General features: G+C 47.6%; 1 protein-coding gene across 5 annotated transcripts in view; it reads left to right on the top strand.

Moving 5' to 3' along the window:
* ASAP2 (ArfGAP with SH3 domain, ankyrin repeat and PH domain 2) overlaps positions 1 to 15,921 on the top strand; it is a 198,738-nt gene that overhangs the window by 22,536 nt on the left and 160,281 nt on the right. The gene's annotated exons all lie outside the window — the stretch shown is intronic.

Genomic DNA, 15,921 nt, shown 5'->3' with positions numbered 1-15,921 from the left:
ATCTAAGGACAGTAGGGCATACCTGCAGGGCTGGTGGCGGGGCAGGTGGCCGGTGCTGCTTCCCTGGGGGACTTTGCAGTTGCCCTGGGGATGCTGACCCCTGGACTGGACTTTGCTCAGTGGTGCCCGCCACAGTGAGCCTCAGCCCCACTTCTGTTGACCTCACTTGAGCCTGGACTGAGGGTTTTCCCCTGTCGATGAATCAACCTGAGTACTGTGCATCCAGCCTCTCGCTGAGCTGGGCACCGGGGGCAGCTACAAAGGAGACAGGAGAAATGGCCGTCCCCTTTGGGCACTGCTGGCCTGGCAGGAGAGGCCCAGCATGTGTCTAGGGAGGAGCGGGGTGGACGTGGCCAGCATTGAGCTGGCTGCTTTTCTGTAGGAGCCTGAATCTCAGTCGAGCCTGGAAGGACATGCAGGCGTTAGGCAGCCGGGATTGCCTGCGTTAGGCACGGGGCTGGGCACACAGAGCACTGGAGGGAATTGGTTAAGTGATGGAGTAGTTGATAGCAAAGGGAGACTGTAGAGAGCATTCTGCAGGGGGACAAAGTGCCTGAGCCTAAGAGGGGGAGACAGGCTGTCTGGAGAACATGAAGGAAGGGCCTGGCCCTGGAGGTGTGTGCCCCTCCTGTCCCCTGTAAATTGTGGGTGGGCCGGGCTCTTGGGGTCATTTGTGGGCCTGGAGTGATTGCTGATTTCTGCAGCCCTGGCGGTTGTCAGTGTGGGCTGGGGTAGAGATGTGTGTTTGTGTATGGAGCAAGGAAGGTCCTAGCCTTGCTCAAGAGGTAAAGAAGCTGCTGGTTGAGAACAGCTTCATGATTTCTGCAAGAAGAGATGATCATGTTTGCTTCTTTTACATTCTGCATTAAAGGTCCCAGACACTGGGGCATTCGTTGATGTGAGTAAAGAGGGAGTCCTGGATTTCTGGGCACTCACAGTTTCAGAATAAACAGATATGTAAACAGCTGATTACCATATGGTGTGATAAATGTGTCAGGATACAGAGGCAGTTGCTATTGGCAACACCAAATCAGTCATAACCTTCGGGAGTGAACAGGGCTTGTTTGCTCAGGGTCTGGCCAGGGACCCAGAGGACCAGTGTTGGGGACCCAGAGGGGCTGCGTGGGCCTGCCGCCACTGCGAGCCTGGGTTGCAAGACTGAGCAGTGCAGCCCTGACTCTGGCAGGTGAGTTTCCCTAGCCGAAGTTTCTGGAAGCCACAGCCTGAGCCCAGGGCCTGGAACCTGCAGGAGAAAACTGTGCTGAGACTGATTCCCCAGTGGGCAGCCCCACCGCTGGACTGCAAGCTGCTTTCCCTGGGCAGACTCAGCCTCCTGCAGGAGGGGTGTGGGAGGGAAGGAGCAGTGTCTGTGTGCAGACCTGGGTTCCCCCAGAACTGAGATGCTGGGTGAGGTGCCTGCATCCCCTGAGCTGCTTGGCGAGGAGGACGGTCTATATTTTCCATCACAGCTGGAAGTAAGGCAGATATGTGGAAGGCAAGGACGTTTTTTCACCTTTTGAAGGAAGGTTGTTAGGAAAACGCCTGCATTTTCTAACCACTGGAGAAGCCCTTTTAAGCAGACCAGATTTATAAGGGTTTTGGTGAGAACAGTGGTTTGGGAGCAGCAATGTCTTTAATAGCAACAAAGCCCAGAGGTGGGGTCTGCCTGTACAGGAATGTGGGCCAGGGGGTCCTGTGTGAACTGGGAGGTGTTTGAGGGAGGCCCTGGGCTGGTTCCATGGCAGGGCACAGTCCAGCTTCTTGCTTCCTGGCAGCACAAACCTCTGCCAGTTTCTGGAGGGGAGACGCTGCCCAGGCTCGGCTGCTTTGCGGTTCTATGTCGGTCACTTTCCCCAGGCCACTTCCTTCCTTTTTCTTCTTATGCCAGCCTGGGCAAGAGGAATTTGTGCTTCCTGCCAGCAGGATGGATGGGGGAAAGGCAGTGGCTGGGTGTTTCTCTCTGCTGGAAGGGTTTGCTAGGGTGAATCCTTTCTCTTCACTCCCTCCTGTAGCCAGGACCTTGTCACCTCCAGGGAGCAGGTGACAGTTTCCTTGACTCCTCACCAGGTTTTCAGGCTCTGCCCTCTTCCTCTCCCCAGCCAAGCTCTCCTCTGACCTCAGCCAGGAGGGACTTGCCCTAGGGCTTAAATCAGGTCACATCTAACTTTAAGCCCCAGTTTTAGCATCTGGTATGGTGGCAACAGCCTGGGCTTTGACAGACTTGGGTTTGCGTCATGACTCGGTACCTGCTACCCGTGCACTGAGATGCCAGTGAGCAGTCGCTGGTCACGTTACATAGCTGCCACCTCCCGGAGGCCAGCTCTGTTGTGTGTGCGTGCCCATTGAGATGCCCGGGTGCCGCCACACTCCTGGCCTGCACCTGCCTGTTCCTCCTCCTGTCAGAGGGCCCTGTTCTTGCTCATAGACTCCCCCATAGCAGAGGGTCTGCCTGTCTGCCTGGCCCTTGGGTGACCCTGGCGTCTGCATGCTGTGTTCCCATGCTCCTTCTGCTAGTTGGAGCCCTTGTGCCGTGCTTTCCTTTGGAGACTCTCCTCTCTGTGCCGTCTCACATGCCACCCTTGAGGTTTTAGCTCTGTCACCTGGCAGCCTGGCCCTTCCCTGCAGCAGGTGAGGACTGAGAGCTGGGCTGTGCCCCTCCCACCCACTTCACCCAGCGGACCCTTTGGGAAGCGGCAACTGTAAGTCTGCCTGGCTTGCTCCAGTTGCCCATCTTGTCCTGTGAGTGAAGCTCCTGCTTCCATCTCTCTTGATCTGGCCCCTTCTCTCCATTCCTCTAGCTGCAGTGGGTGCCCCTGTCATTTATCAGCCAGAGCATTCAACAGCCTCTGCTCCCACTGAGGTCATGGTGATCGTCTTAAAGATTTTCTCTTTACCTTTTCAGCTGAAGACACATTTGTGGCTTCCCTGACCTTTTGGAAAGTAACCAGACTCTGGGTCCTTCTCCTTTGTTGACCTGGCCCCTGCCACCCTCCCACCCCATCTCATCCACACCTGTCCTCTGTGTCAACATGCCTCACTGCCCTGCGCCCGATCCTTTTACACAGGTGGTCCCTCTGTTTGTAGAGTCACCCTGTTCTTCGTCTCTCCCTGCCTGTTCTGTGAAGTTCAGCCCAGCGCCCCCTCCTTGGAGGCCACATTAGAGGGACCCCCTCTGCTGGCTTTATGCCCCCATACCCCTTTCATGGCTGACCATCCACATTATACTGTCTGTATCTGTTATTTACTGTCACTCTTTGACAAACTGTGATCTTGGAAGTGCAGAGAACTTGTCTGATTTGTTTAACCACCTCACTTAGCACATAACTTGTCATATTTTTAATTTATTTTCCATCTCCCCTTCTCCCCATTAGATCATAAGCTTCCTGGGGGCAGGGATTTTTTACTCTTATTTAGTGATGACTGATGCATCCTCAGCACCCAGAATTGCACTGGACACACCATATATGTTTAATATGTGTTTGTTGAATGAATAAAACTGACAAGCAACTACAGCTTAGATTGCAGGGAGTGAGACACTGTTGCCAGAGCTCTGGTGTCATTGGTTCATAGAAAGCTTGTTTCTCTGGCCATGGGGACTTGACTCTTAGAGGGTAATAGTTCGAAAGTTGAATTAGTGAGTGTAAATCCTTTAAAAAGTAAAAATATGTTTGTGCCCTTGTACAGAGGGGCTGCCTTGCCCTTCTGGAGGAAGGAATTCCAGGTTAGACGTGTTCCCAGCTGCAGTTTTGTTCTGTATCTATTGCCAGCAGGAATCCAAGGATTTCCTTTATTATTTCCAAATTGCTGCCTCTTAGGAATGGAGAATGCTGCCAGTCTGTGCTCTGTATTTTTTTTGCTCAGTAGGACCAAAGTAGTTTTGTGGTAGAGAGATACAGAGATACGGCTTTGAAACAGTTTGAGTCATCTAATTACTGTCCAGGAGGGCTGGGAGGTTAACCCTGGTGGTTGCTTTGGTGATAGTGATCGATGTCTGTGTGACAGTTATAATAAAGGCTGGTATTATGCCGGGACTTTGAAGAGTCTATCAGATAGTGAAGGAATTGCGAAGCCATACTATGTTGAGGTCTCCAGAATAAACATCCTCAGAATGGAAGGTCCAGATGAGAAGGTTACCTTGATGAGAGGCTTTTATGCTTTTTGTGCTTTTTTCCTTTATGGGCTCTGGTAGTTCTTTAGTGTTTTATAATCTCTTTTCAGAGAAAGCTTTTTGTAAGTTCTTCAGATTTTACTTTTTAAGTAACACTTATAAAAGTTATATGGTGGCCTGGGAACAATACACTTGGCAGGAAATGCAGAGATGGATAAGAAATGGTTCATTCTCTTCAGGACCTCTTGTTATAGCTTAGCCTGTGTAGTGATTAGAGCATCTGCTTTGAAGCCAGCTGGACCTGGACTCAGATATTGGTTTTGCTAATTGATACCTGTGTGGCCATGGGTAAATATGCTCATTTACTCATTTGTGTTTAACAAACACTTATATTGCACTTACTGTGTGCCAGGCAGTAAGTGCTTAACACATGTTAAATGGATTTAATCCTTACAACAACCCTGTGGCTAGGTACTGTCATCATTCCCATGTTTAAAGAAGAGGGGAGTGGGCCGGGCATGGTGGCTCACGCCTGTAATCCCAGCACTTTGGGAGGCTGGGGTGGGTGGATCACCTGAGGTCAGGAGTTTGAGACCAGCTTGGCCAACATGGTGAAACCTCATCTCTACTAAAAATACAAAAATTAGCTGGCCGTGGTGGCAGGCACCTGTAATCCCAGCTACTCGGGAGGCTGAGGCATGAGAATTGCTTGAACCCAGGAGGCGGAGGTTGCAGTGAGTCGAGATCGCACCACTGCACTCCAGCCTGGGTGACAGAGCGAGACTTTGTCTCAAAAAAAAAAGAAGAGGGGAGTGGTTCACAGAGGTGAAGCAACATTCCCTGGGTCACTGAGCAGAGAAGTCCCAAAGCCCGGGCACTCTGGCTCGAGTTCATTTTTCTTCTTGACGCTATTTGTGCTGCCTCTCAGCTTCCTAAGCTTGAGCTTCCTAAACTGTAAAATAACCAGACTGCCTAGAGACAGGGCTGTTGTGAGAATTCAGTGAGAAAACCCGGGGAGAACATTTAGCCAGAGCCTGTCGCATGGCTGGGGCTCGGGCTAGTGGAGGGAGAGGAGACAGCACACAGATTGCACCAGAACAAGGTAATGGCGGTGCGTCGCCTTGCAGGGGCCTTGATAGTAGGAGGAGCTCAGAAGCAGGGAGAGATCACTTCCTGCTGGGGCAGCTGGGACATTGTCATGAAAGACCAGAGAGGGGACAGATGGGACATCTGGGACTTGACAGCCACCTGGGAAGTGGGCATTATCCCCATTGTGTGGATCCAGAAGCTGGGCTGTTTCTAATCAGTTAAACTGAGTAGGTAGAGCCAAGGTGCAGGAAGATGGATTTACTCAGGGTTCAGTTGGTTGGACTGTTGAATTGAGCTGGGGGCAGGTAGAATAAAGTCTGGTCAGCCACTCTGGGGCCCATGCACAGGGGCCCAGCCTGGAGCCCACTTCCGGCCTTGTGAATGCTTCAGTGGCTTTGCATATTGTCTTTTTGTTCTCTCTCTTTAGAAATGTTCTCCCACACCTTCCTTCCAGTGGATTTCTAGAAATACCCTATTTTTCATGACTCACCAATTGAACACATCCTGTTTGGGGAAGTGATAAGAGAGGAATTTGAGAATGGCATGGAGTTGACTCCTAATGATGACTGGTACAAGGAGTAGACGGCCCAGCCTTCTGCTTGCTCTGCCTCTCACCTGTGTCTCCAGACGAGCTGAATTTCTCCAAGTGCCGTGTTTCATTGTCCCCACCCGACATATGCCGACTGGAGTTTTTCCTGTCCTGTTGTAGGCGGGGATCTGTGTGTGGCTAAAGAGTGACTGATGGTAGAATTAATCGAGTTAGAGATGGGGCCTGTAGTTTTGAACCTGATGAGTTAGATGACCTTTTGGACCACACAGATGGCCGGTTGTCCTGTGCACCAGTGTGGCAGGGATGGAGCTTGTGCCAGCTGCCCCGGGCAGAGTTGTTTTCTTTTTAAGAGGTAGCCGAGGCAGCCTTGCCTCTCAGGAACCAGCCCTGGTGGGTGGCACCCCGGCCCTTCCCTTTCCAGGGCTCTGATTTTCGCCATGGCTTGCTCTTATTTCACTTGCAGAGTTCGGATGTTGCTCATTCCAGCAGAGGCCAGATGTGTCAGTCATCCTGCAGCAGTTCTGTCTTGTATGGCCCGAGGCTCCCTGGTGGGCTGATTGGAAAGCCCAATACATTAGGGAGTGAAGGGAGTGAAGTAAAGAGAAATGGAGGAGGGAGAACTGGAGCTGGGGCACGTGAGCTGCTGCGGTAGCGTGCGGGAGGCAGGGGAGTTCAGACCAGGTCTCAGGGCCAGGAGTGGCTGACAGCCGAGGTGTCGGGCTGGGTAGGGCAGAGTGAGCCGCATGGCCTGGCAGCTGTGATGGGAACATGTAAGAAGCGGTCAGGCTGCTGTGTTTTAGACGTCTGAGCCCTGAGGGTAGAACTTGGAGAACTTGGTTGGTGGATGCAGCCGGCAATGCCTTCCCATGAATGGCAAGGGCAGTGGGCTCAGGCAAATAGAGCTGCTCCACCTGGCAGTTTAGCCTTCCAGGGGACTTCTGGCAAGGTCTGGAGTCATATTTGATCTGCCAGGACTGGGGACGGGGGTGCTGGTGGCATCTAGTGGGTGGAGGGCAGGATGCTACTACACATCCCACAGTGCCCAGGACTGCACCCACCACAAAGAAGTACCTTGTCCCCAGGAAGGGGAACATCACACTTCGGGGACTGTTGTGGGGTGGGGGGAGGGGGGAGGGATAAAAAAAAAAAAAAAAAAAAAAAAAAAAAAAAAGAAGTACCTTGTCCCAAGTGTGTCCGGGCCCGATGTTGAGAAACGCTGGGTCAGAAGGCTTCAGGTGATGGTGGACTTGGAGGGCGAGTCAGGGAGGGACAAAGGGGTGTCCTTGGCACCTGGACTGCTTTGGGGCCCCTGTTTCCTGCTCTTGGTGGGCCTGAGTCTCTCTGTAAGTTGTGTGGGATGAAGTTGGCCTGGACGTTTCATAAGCAGAGGCTTGTAGGTTATCAAGTGCCACGAAGTAAAGATCATGATTTCGGGCCACTTGGATATATTAAGTCCATCAACATCTTCAAAGAGTTAGATTGAAATGCTGATCCTCTTATACTCCTGACATATTCTCATCCTTGCCTGTATTATTTTTTTCTGTTTTTTAACCTGTGTTGTGCAGAATGCCAGATGAACTTTTTAGGGCGTATATTTTGATATCTTACTTTTATGAAGATTAATAAAATTAAAATTGTCTCTGTACTGATGTAAAGAGCTTGAACTTAATTTAGTTTTATAATTGTCTGTATAAACATTCTTAATGTCTAAAGAGGATTTTTTACTGGAGAGGCAAAGGGAAATTAAAACTCAATACAATTAAAAAAATTAAAAGCAACTATTACTCTGTTATTGTGTGTATGTATGTGTAGGTGGTTGTATGTGTATGTATGAGAGACACAGACAGTGCATTTTACTTTTTTGTTTTTTAAAGATGCTGCCTTTAAATTTGGAACTATAATTATTTGTCAGCACAGTTAAATTTTTTTTTCTTGCTTTTCTTTCTCTTTCTCCTTTCCTGTGTTGGAGAAAAGGTGCTGTATGTTGTCTACTTCAGGTTTCTTTTTTGAGTGAATGGGACAAGGACAGGGCAAGATCTGAGTGTCAGAAAGATCCCCCCCGAGGCTGGTGTGGGTACCAGGCAGGGCTGGGGTACGGAGACGGGCAGGTGGACCAGGCAGGGGCTAGTGAAGGCAGGATGAGGTCCAAGTTGAGGCCAGGGCCAAGGGGAGGGAAGGCAGGAACAGCTTGGAGAAATAGGCAAGAGGGACAAGTCTCTGACCTCTTGGCTGTGGGGGCTGGGAATCCAGGAAAACACTGGTTTCTGGCTTGAGTGAGTGGAAGCTTTTTTAAAAAAAGAGAGTAAAAAAAAAAAAGCCCTGTTTTGTACACATTTTGATGGTTAATGTTGCTTTCTGACTTTTGCTTTTCAAAAAGTGAAAATGGAAAAGTTTAACAGGGCCTCAACTCCTGAGGCTGGATTAGGACATTTCTCATTTACATTGTGACTTTTAGATAAAAACATAATTGATACCTTTGAAAAGATTAAGATGATTCTGCCTATTTTCTGAAATTTAGGAAGCACCCACTGGGTCTTTTGGTCGTTTTTTTTTTTGGTTTTTTTTTGACAGATTCTTGCTCTGTTGCCCAAGCTGGGATGCAGTGGCATGATCTCAGCTCGCTGCAGCCTCGACCTCCTAGGCTCCCGCAATCTTCCCATCTTAGCCTCCCAAGTAGCTGGGACTACAGGTACATGCCACCATGCCTGGCTAATTATTTTTATTTTTATTTTTTGTAGAGATGGGGGTCTCACTATGTTGCCCAGGCTGGTCTCAAACTCCTGGGCTCAAGAGATCTTCCTGCCTCGGCCCCTCAAAGTGCTGGGATTACAGGCATGAGCCACCGTGCCTGGCCTGCTCTGATTGAAGGCTAGATTCTGAGCGACGAGGAGACTGTCTTTTCTTCCTCACCTGGTGGAGTACATTGTATACAGTAGGGTGCCCAGGTTTCTTCTTTTGATTTGGAGAGCAGTTGTCTTGAGGAAAACCAGTGAGATGATCCCATCTCTTCCCATGATTTTGAGGGTATGATCTCTGTCTCAATTCAGAAGAGCCCTGAGTTGAGGTAAAGATGTTAGAGGTGAGTGGCATTCTGTGTCTGACCTGTGGCTCCAGTGTGTGGATCCGTGGGCTGGCGTGTCTCATGTGTGTGGACTGGGGTTTCCCTCTTCCACAGTGGGAGGTGGTCAGTGTGTGGGAGGAGCCATGGCTCTGGCCTCCGACTGCTGGGGTTTGAATTTAGGGTGAGCACTTACTAACACTGTTGGCTGACCGGCTACTTACTGATCTTCACACAGATGAGCTTATTGATGATGCACACAGATGACAAGTTTAGATTATATGCTGGTTCCTTGTATTTGTTTTGTTTTTAAAACTTCAGCTCCTCTAGTCTTTGGTAAACACTCTTATGTTGTATCTTGGGCAACTTAGTTCCGCTTTCTGGAGCCTCAGTTTCCCCATCTGTAACACCAGAGAGCTGGACTTAGGGGAACCCCTTGATATTTGACAATACTCCAGGCTTTTGTAAACAAATTGCCCACAGCTTTGCTGAGCTACAGCCACATCCGCTTGAAAAAGCATTGTCTTACCAGCCTGTGCAGAATCCAGATCACTTTCATCCACCTTCCCATGGGGGCTGCTCCATCCCTTGTCTTACTGGAAATGTCTTTCTCAAGGGTCTTTTCTGGTGTACAGGTCTCCCTGGAGATGGAAAACCATAGCACCTGGTTTAAGTACAGTGTTTTGTTTGCATGGGGAGGAGAGGCTGAGGCTACAGCCTGTAAGTTCAGGAGTAATAAGGTGTTTGTTTCCCTTTTTGGCCAGTTTTTTTTGTGGCATAATTTACATACGATGAAATTTACCCTAAGAGTACACTTTGATGAATCTTACAAATGTACAGTTGTGTAATCCCCATCAGTATGACCTAAAACACCCCAAAAGCTTCCCTCTTGCTAACCTGACTGACTTGGTGGTTCTGGTGGCTTTTTTGTAGATTGTGTGGCATTTCTACATAGATGATTTTGTCTTCTGTGAACGCTGTTTGCTTCCTTCCTTCCTGATCTGTTTGCCTGCTCCCGCTTTCTCTTGCTGTACTGTGTTCCCTGGGCTTCCCGCAGCCTGGAGGGGCAGAGGAAGAGTGGCCTCCTGCCCGTCCCTCCCAGCCCCTCTCTGTCCCGTGGCGTTAGCAGCAAGGGCTTTGTAGCTGCCTGTTAGTGGGTTGCCTTCTGTTCCTAGTTTGCTGGTTTTTTTGTCATGAATGGGTGTTTAATTTCATCAGATGCTTTTTCCGCACTGACTGAGATGACCATATGGTTTCCCTTTTTTAGCTTGTTAGTGTGGTGAATTACATTTTTAACACTGCAACTACTCTTTGGTGTGGAAGCTTATGTGTGGGGTAAGCACAGATTTGGTGTCATCATGTTGGGATTTGAGGATTAGCTGTTCTGCGCTTCATAAGGATATAGTACATTCAGTTATTGACAGCAGCTAGGCTGCGTAGTCACTCCTGTGGGGCTGATTTGTTTAATTATAATTGTTGACCTTTTTACTCTTTCATTATATTTTGGGTAGAATGAAATCATGTGTGTGGTGATGGGGTTGGGGTGGGGGGAGATAATAACAAACTCTCCTGTAGCCTGAACTCATTAGTTCTTATAACCCATAGCTGTAGCTACCATTTTCTTTATTTTATGAATGAGGAAATTGAGGTCCAGCTTCTTGGAAGGTAAGAGAAGTGAGTCCCATTTCCCCTAACATTAACTGAGCACCATTTATGTGCCGGCCATTTGGACCCATCTAAGGGGCACAAAACCATTGTTTTTTGTTGTTGTTGTTGTTGTTGAAACCACTGTAATGGCAGCATCTTTTTTTTTTTTTTTTTTTAGACGAGGCCTCACTCTGTCGCCCAGGCTGGTCAGTGGAGTGGTCACGGCTCACTGCAGCCTTGGCCTCTCTGGGCTCAAGTGATCCACCCACCTCAGCCTCTTGAGTAGCTTGGTCTACAGGTGCACACCACCATGCCCCAGTAATTTTTTTGTAGAGATGAGGTTTTGTCATGTTTAAGTGACTTTCCCAAGGCCTTGTAGCTGGTAAGAAGGAGGTCTTCTGTTTCTAAGTTGAATTCTTTTCCCTGTCCTACTACTTTTGGGGTGGTTTATGGAAAGAAATTAAGTCAGGATGAAAAAACTAGTCAACTTCTTAGAGCAATGTAGACAAGATTTTCACAGTTGATCTTCACAGACTTACCTAAATACTGTAGCCCCATTATCCTTGGGGGGTATGTTCCAAGACCCTCGGTGGATGCCTGCGGCCAGCAAATATTGAACTAGTTTGCCTTCAGTCACGACATGTCTCTGTTCCTGTCATGTCTTCCTCCCACAATTTTTTTTTTTTTTTTTTTTTTTTAATTTGAGACAGGGTCTCACTCTGTCACCCAGGCTGGAGTGCAGTGGCACCATCACGGCTCACTGCAGCCTCCATTTCCTGGGCCCAGGTGATCCTCCCACATCTGCCTCCCCAGTAGCTGGGATCACAGGCATGCACCACCATGCCAAGCCAATTTTTTGTAGAGATGCGGTTTCTCCATGTTTCCCAGGCTGGTCTCAAACTCCTGGACTCGAGCGATTCACCTGCCTTGGCCTCCCAAAGTGGGGAGGTTTCAGGTGTGAGCCACCGTGCCCGGCCCCTCCCACAAGTTAATGATTTTTCCATCATAACTAAGCACTTGCCACGCACCACAGCTGTAGCTTTTGCAGTTTGAGGTGCAAAGGCAAAGCTAGCATGAATTTATTTTTTTCTTCTTTACCATTTCATGAATAGAAGACCCACTTTTCCTTTAGATCTTAGCAACCTCAGCATAGGAATTTTTCCTTAAGTCAAGGAGTTTCATCTTTTTACTTAAAGGAAGTGCTGTATGACTTCTTCTTGGCATATCTGCATTGCCAGCATCTAGGGTTCTTATGCTGTGGGACCATTATTATGTAAAAAATAAGGGTTACTTGAACACAGGCTCTGCAGTACTGGGACAATCATCTCATAACCTAGGCAGCTACTAGGTGACTCATGGGCAGGTAGCATGGACCTTGTGGTTCTGCTGGACAAAGGGAGGAGTCACGTCCCGCATGGGAGGCAGGACGGTGTGAGATTTCATCTCTTGACACAGAACAGCGAGCAATTTAAAACTTATGAATTGCTTATTTCTGGACTTTTCCGTGGAATATTTTTGGACTGTGGTTAGTGGAAACTGTGGAAAATGAAACTGTGGATAAGAGGGGACTACTGTATCTAGATGAGTCCAAAAACACATTCTAAGATGAAATATTATTAGCTCACATATTTATCTTTTAGGATACAATCTTTCTTAATTTAGCATGTGTGCTGGAAGATATTTTGTCAGTATTAAGTAATGCTGCAGAATTTTGGTTGAACTGTTGTGCATGTAGAACATTAATTCTTTGTTTTCCTGAGAGGTTTTCTGGGAAGTCATTGTCCTGTTACCACTTTGCATGCTAAACTGGTGCCATTATCAGTTCCTTATCCATATCAGGCTTGGGGATGTACATACATACATGAGAATCAAACTGGTTGGGTGTGGTGGCTCATGCCTATAATCCCAGCACACTGGGAGGCCAAAGAAGCAGGAGGATCACTTGAGCCCAGGAGTTCGAGACCAGCCTGGGAAACATGGTGAAACCCCATCTTTTACCCAGGCATGGTGGCGCTGTGATCACACCACTGCACTCCAGCCTGGAGTCTCAAACCAGGCTCAAACAACAACAAAAAACTAATTGCTTTAAGTAAATGTTCATGCCTCACCAAAGATATGTACTGTAATTTTCCTATTGTGGATATGTATATTTTCAACTCCTCTAACATTAGTGAGTATATGCCAGACACTGTGCTAACTCAAGGAAAGGGAGGAGAAGGAAAGGGATGGCATTTTGATCTGGACCTGAAAAGTTGAATCTAATAAGTGAGAAGAGAACTCAGGACCTGGCAGGTGGAGGATTTCATGGTTGTACATGTTAGGGTCCCAGTACGTTTAGGGGAGCATGTTAGACAGATTAAGAACTTTGTTACCAGGCGGACACATGTGAATTTCACACCTGGTTTTACTACTTGGTAACTGTACTTCTGGGCAAGTTGGTTAGCTTCTTCGAGCACTAGTTTCCTCATATGAAGCAAGGAGGAGAAGGCATAACATGTACCTCACAGGCGTTCATTGTGTTTGCTATCTTGGAAGAGAGGGGGAAGGTCTGTGCTCTGTGCTGGAATGAAACTTTTTTTTTATTTGGCCAGACAGTGGTGGTAGGCCTTCTTTGGACCGTGATCTTAGGGTCGCGTGCTTTGGCGGTTTACAGATAGAGATCTGACCTGGTCCATGGGAAGTGCGGATTCAGTTCCTTGCTGAGACCGTCAGGAGCTCTTCCATCACCTGGCCCTGTGCCAGCACATTGGTGGTGCTTGGTAAATGTTTGTTGAATAAGTGCACTAAGGTTTCACTGTAACCTCTGGTGATCTGCTGCTAGAAGCCTTTTCTTCTAGTAGGGTCACACCTAGAGGAATTGGATGCTACAAACTGTGATAGACCCAGTACCGTACTCTAGCCGCTGTGTCTAGTTTGACAGGGATGGGCACTTGCGGTGCCCTCAGCCTGGCTTGGAGTTGACATCTTGTGTTGGGCAGTGTGTGGGTTCTGTTCCCTGAGTCTTCATCCTGAAGCTGCTGGGGCTGATAGCTGGTCGCTGGATCACCTTTCAAAGGAATGCAGTCCAGAGGCCTTTGGTTCCTCAGGATGGATTCAAGGAGAGAATCTTCAGCTGATCATCATTTTATCCCATTTTTTCTGTTTCCTTTACTGCTCCAACTTTTCTTTCTTTCTTTCTTTTCTCACCTTCTTTATGGAGGAAAATTGCCCTCTCTGGGGAAGCATGATGCTGGGGAAGTAGGTTTTGATTGTCTGATGATTGTCAGGTGAGACTATTACATGTGTTCAGACCATTGGGTGTAAGACATTGGTGCACATTAGCTCCTGCTTTGATATAACTGAGGCCCAGTAACAGCAAACAAATTTTTGCTCAAAAAAAGAGGCATAAGCAGCGTTATGTGCTTTTTTTATTTTGGCCTACCCTGCATGATGGCTTTAAGTATTATCGGGAGAAGAAGCATATGGATTAACAAAGATGTGTACTTCACTTTCCAAGAACGGGAATGTTTTGCCCTAGTGAGCCTTGAAGATTTTTTTTTTTTTTTTTTTGAGACAGAGTCTTGCTCTGTCGCCCAGTCTGGAGGGCAGTGGCGCGATCTCGGCTCCTCACTGCAAGCTCCACCTCCCGGGTTCACGCCATTCTCCTGCCTCAGCCTCCCGAGTAGCTGGGACTACAAGTGCCTGCCACCACGCCCGGCTAATTTTTTGTATTTTTAGTAGAGACGGGGTTTCACCGTGTTAGCCAGGATGGTCTTGATGTCCTGACCTCGTGATCCACCCAGCTCGGCCTCCCAAAGTGCTGGGATTACAGGCATGAGCCACCGCGCCCGGCCTGAAGTTTTTTTTATAATGTGCATTTTTGTCCATAGATTACAATCACTGTTGTTTAGGAACTCAGATGGAAAGTGTGACTGAGTCAGTGAAGTAACTGTTAAAATACAACTTTGCTTACAATATCTGATTTCTGTATGTCAAGCAGATGAATTGTGTTAAAATACTTCCTAGGTCTAGTTTGGTGGAAACCAAAGATATAACTGTATTTGCAGGGAGATTGGAGAATGAGATAGCGTTTCCACTTAGAGAAGCTTGTTTTGTTCTTACCTAGATTAAGTTGAGGCAGAATGCATGTATAACCAGGGCATTCTGGTACGTAGTCACTCATTCATCTGCTATTTATTCAGTAGCACTTTGCTTGTTTACTATGCTAGTTGCTGAGGATTCTAAATATGGGCCTTCTAGGACTCGCAGTTTAGTTGTGAGGGCCAGATATAAGTAATTAGGAAATAGTGTAGTAAAAATAGCCGGCAATTTTTGTTCCCTCCCCAGAATAAGTGTGCTGTGTGTGTGTTAGTTTTTATGAAATATGTATATGAAGTTTTCTTTTGGGAATTAGTGGGAACATGATATGTATATAAACTCATCATTAAAATAATTTGAATATCAGCTGGGCACGTTGGCTCATAACTATAATCCCAGCACTTTGGGACGCCGAGGTGGGTGGCCTGTAATCCTAGCACTTTGGGAGACCAGGCTGGGCAACATGGTGAAACCCCTTCTCTACCAAAAAAAAAAACACAAAAATTTAGTGGCGCGCACACCTGTGGTCTGAGCTACTGGGGAGGCTGAGGTGAAATAATCGCTTGAACCCAGGAGGTGGAGGTTGCAGTGAGCAGAGATCGTGCCACTGCACTTCAGCCTGTGTGACAGAGTGAGACCCTGTCTCAAAACAACAACAACAAAAAGAATTTGAATATGTTCAGACTTTCAAATATAGAGTACCTTAGCAAGGTACACCGAGATTAGGAACAAGTTAAAATGCTTGTCTTTGGAAGATTAAGTGGATGTTAATCTAAGCAAAGTGGATTCTGTAAAACCCTGGAAGAAGTTTTTGAGTTTCCCGGCGTGAACAGAACAGAGAACTCTTGATGAGAACACACGCGTAGCTCCTAGCACAGGGTGGGCGACACAGTTAACCTCCATGGGAAGAGCTTGACACAAACTTAAATACGAAACTTAGTTGAGAAGCGTTTCTCATTAAGCTCCTGTCCCTCAGTGGCCTGGCACTTACTGGGTTGAAGGACAGAATCACTAACCTGGGCTCTTACTACCATTGCAGCCCAGTGCCAGTGACACTTAGGGACTGTTCCCTGAGCACCTTCCCAGGTACCCAGAAGTGTTTATAGGAAGAACAGGAGATGGATTTAATGTGGATTTATTTACAGCATATGAGAATACGTGATGTGAAGGCAAACCCTTTTCACTAGATCCTTTCTGAGGTGTCATAAAATCAAGGTTTTATGGTTTTTGTGGTTTGAGTCTAAGAAAACTTCGTTACTTAGCCTTTCTGCAGAGAAGAATTGCTTATTTGACAGGGTGACACGATGGTGTGTGAGCTCAGTTGCTTTTAGCCAGCATTACTTGAAGTCCTCCCGTCATGTAAAAGGTAAAAGCCTGAATCACGCAGGCCTA

Source organism: Pongo abelii, chromosome 12 (genome assembly GCF_028885655.2).
Source record: "Pongo abelii isolate AG06213 chromosome 12, NHGRI_mPonAbe1-v2.0_pri, whole genome shotgun sequence".
NCBI lineage: Eukaryota > Metazoa > Chordata > Mammalia > Primates > Hominidae > Pongo > Pongo abelii.
This window is presented reverse-complemented; position numbering and strand designations above follow the sequence as displayed.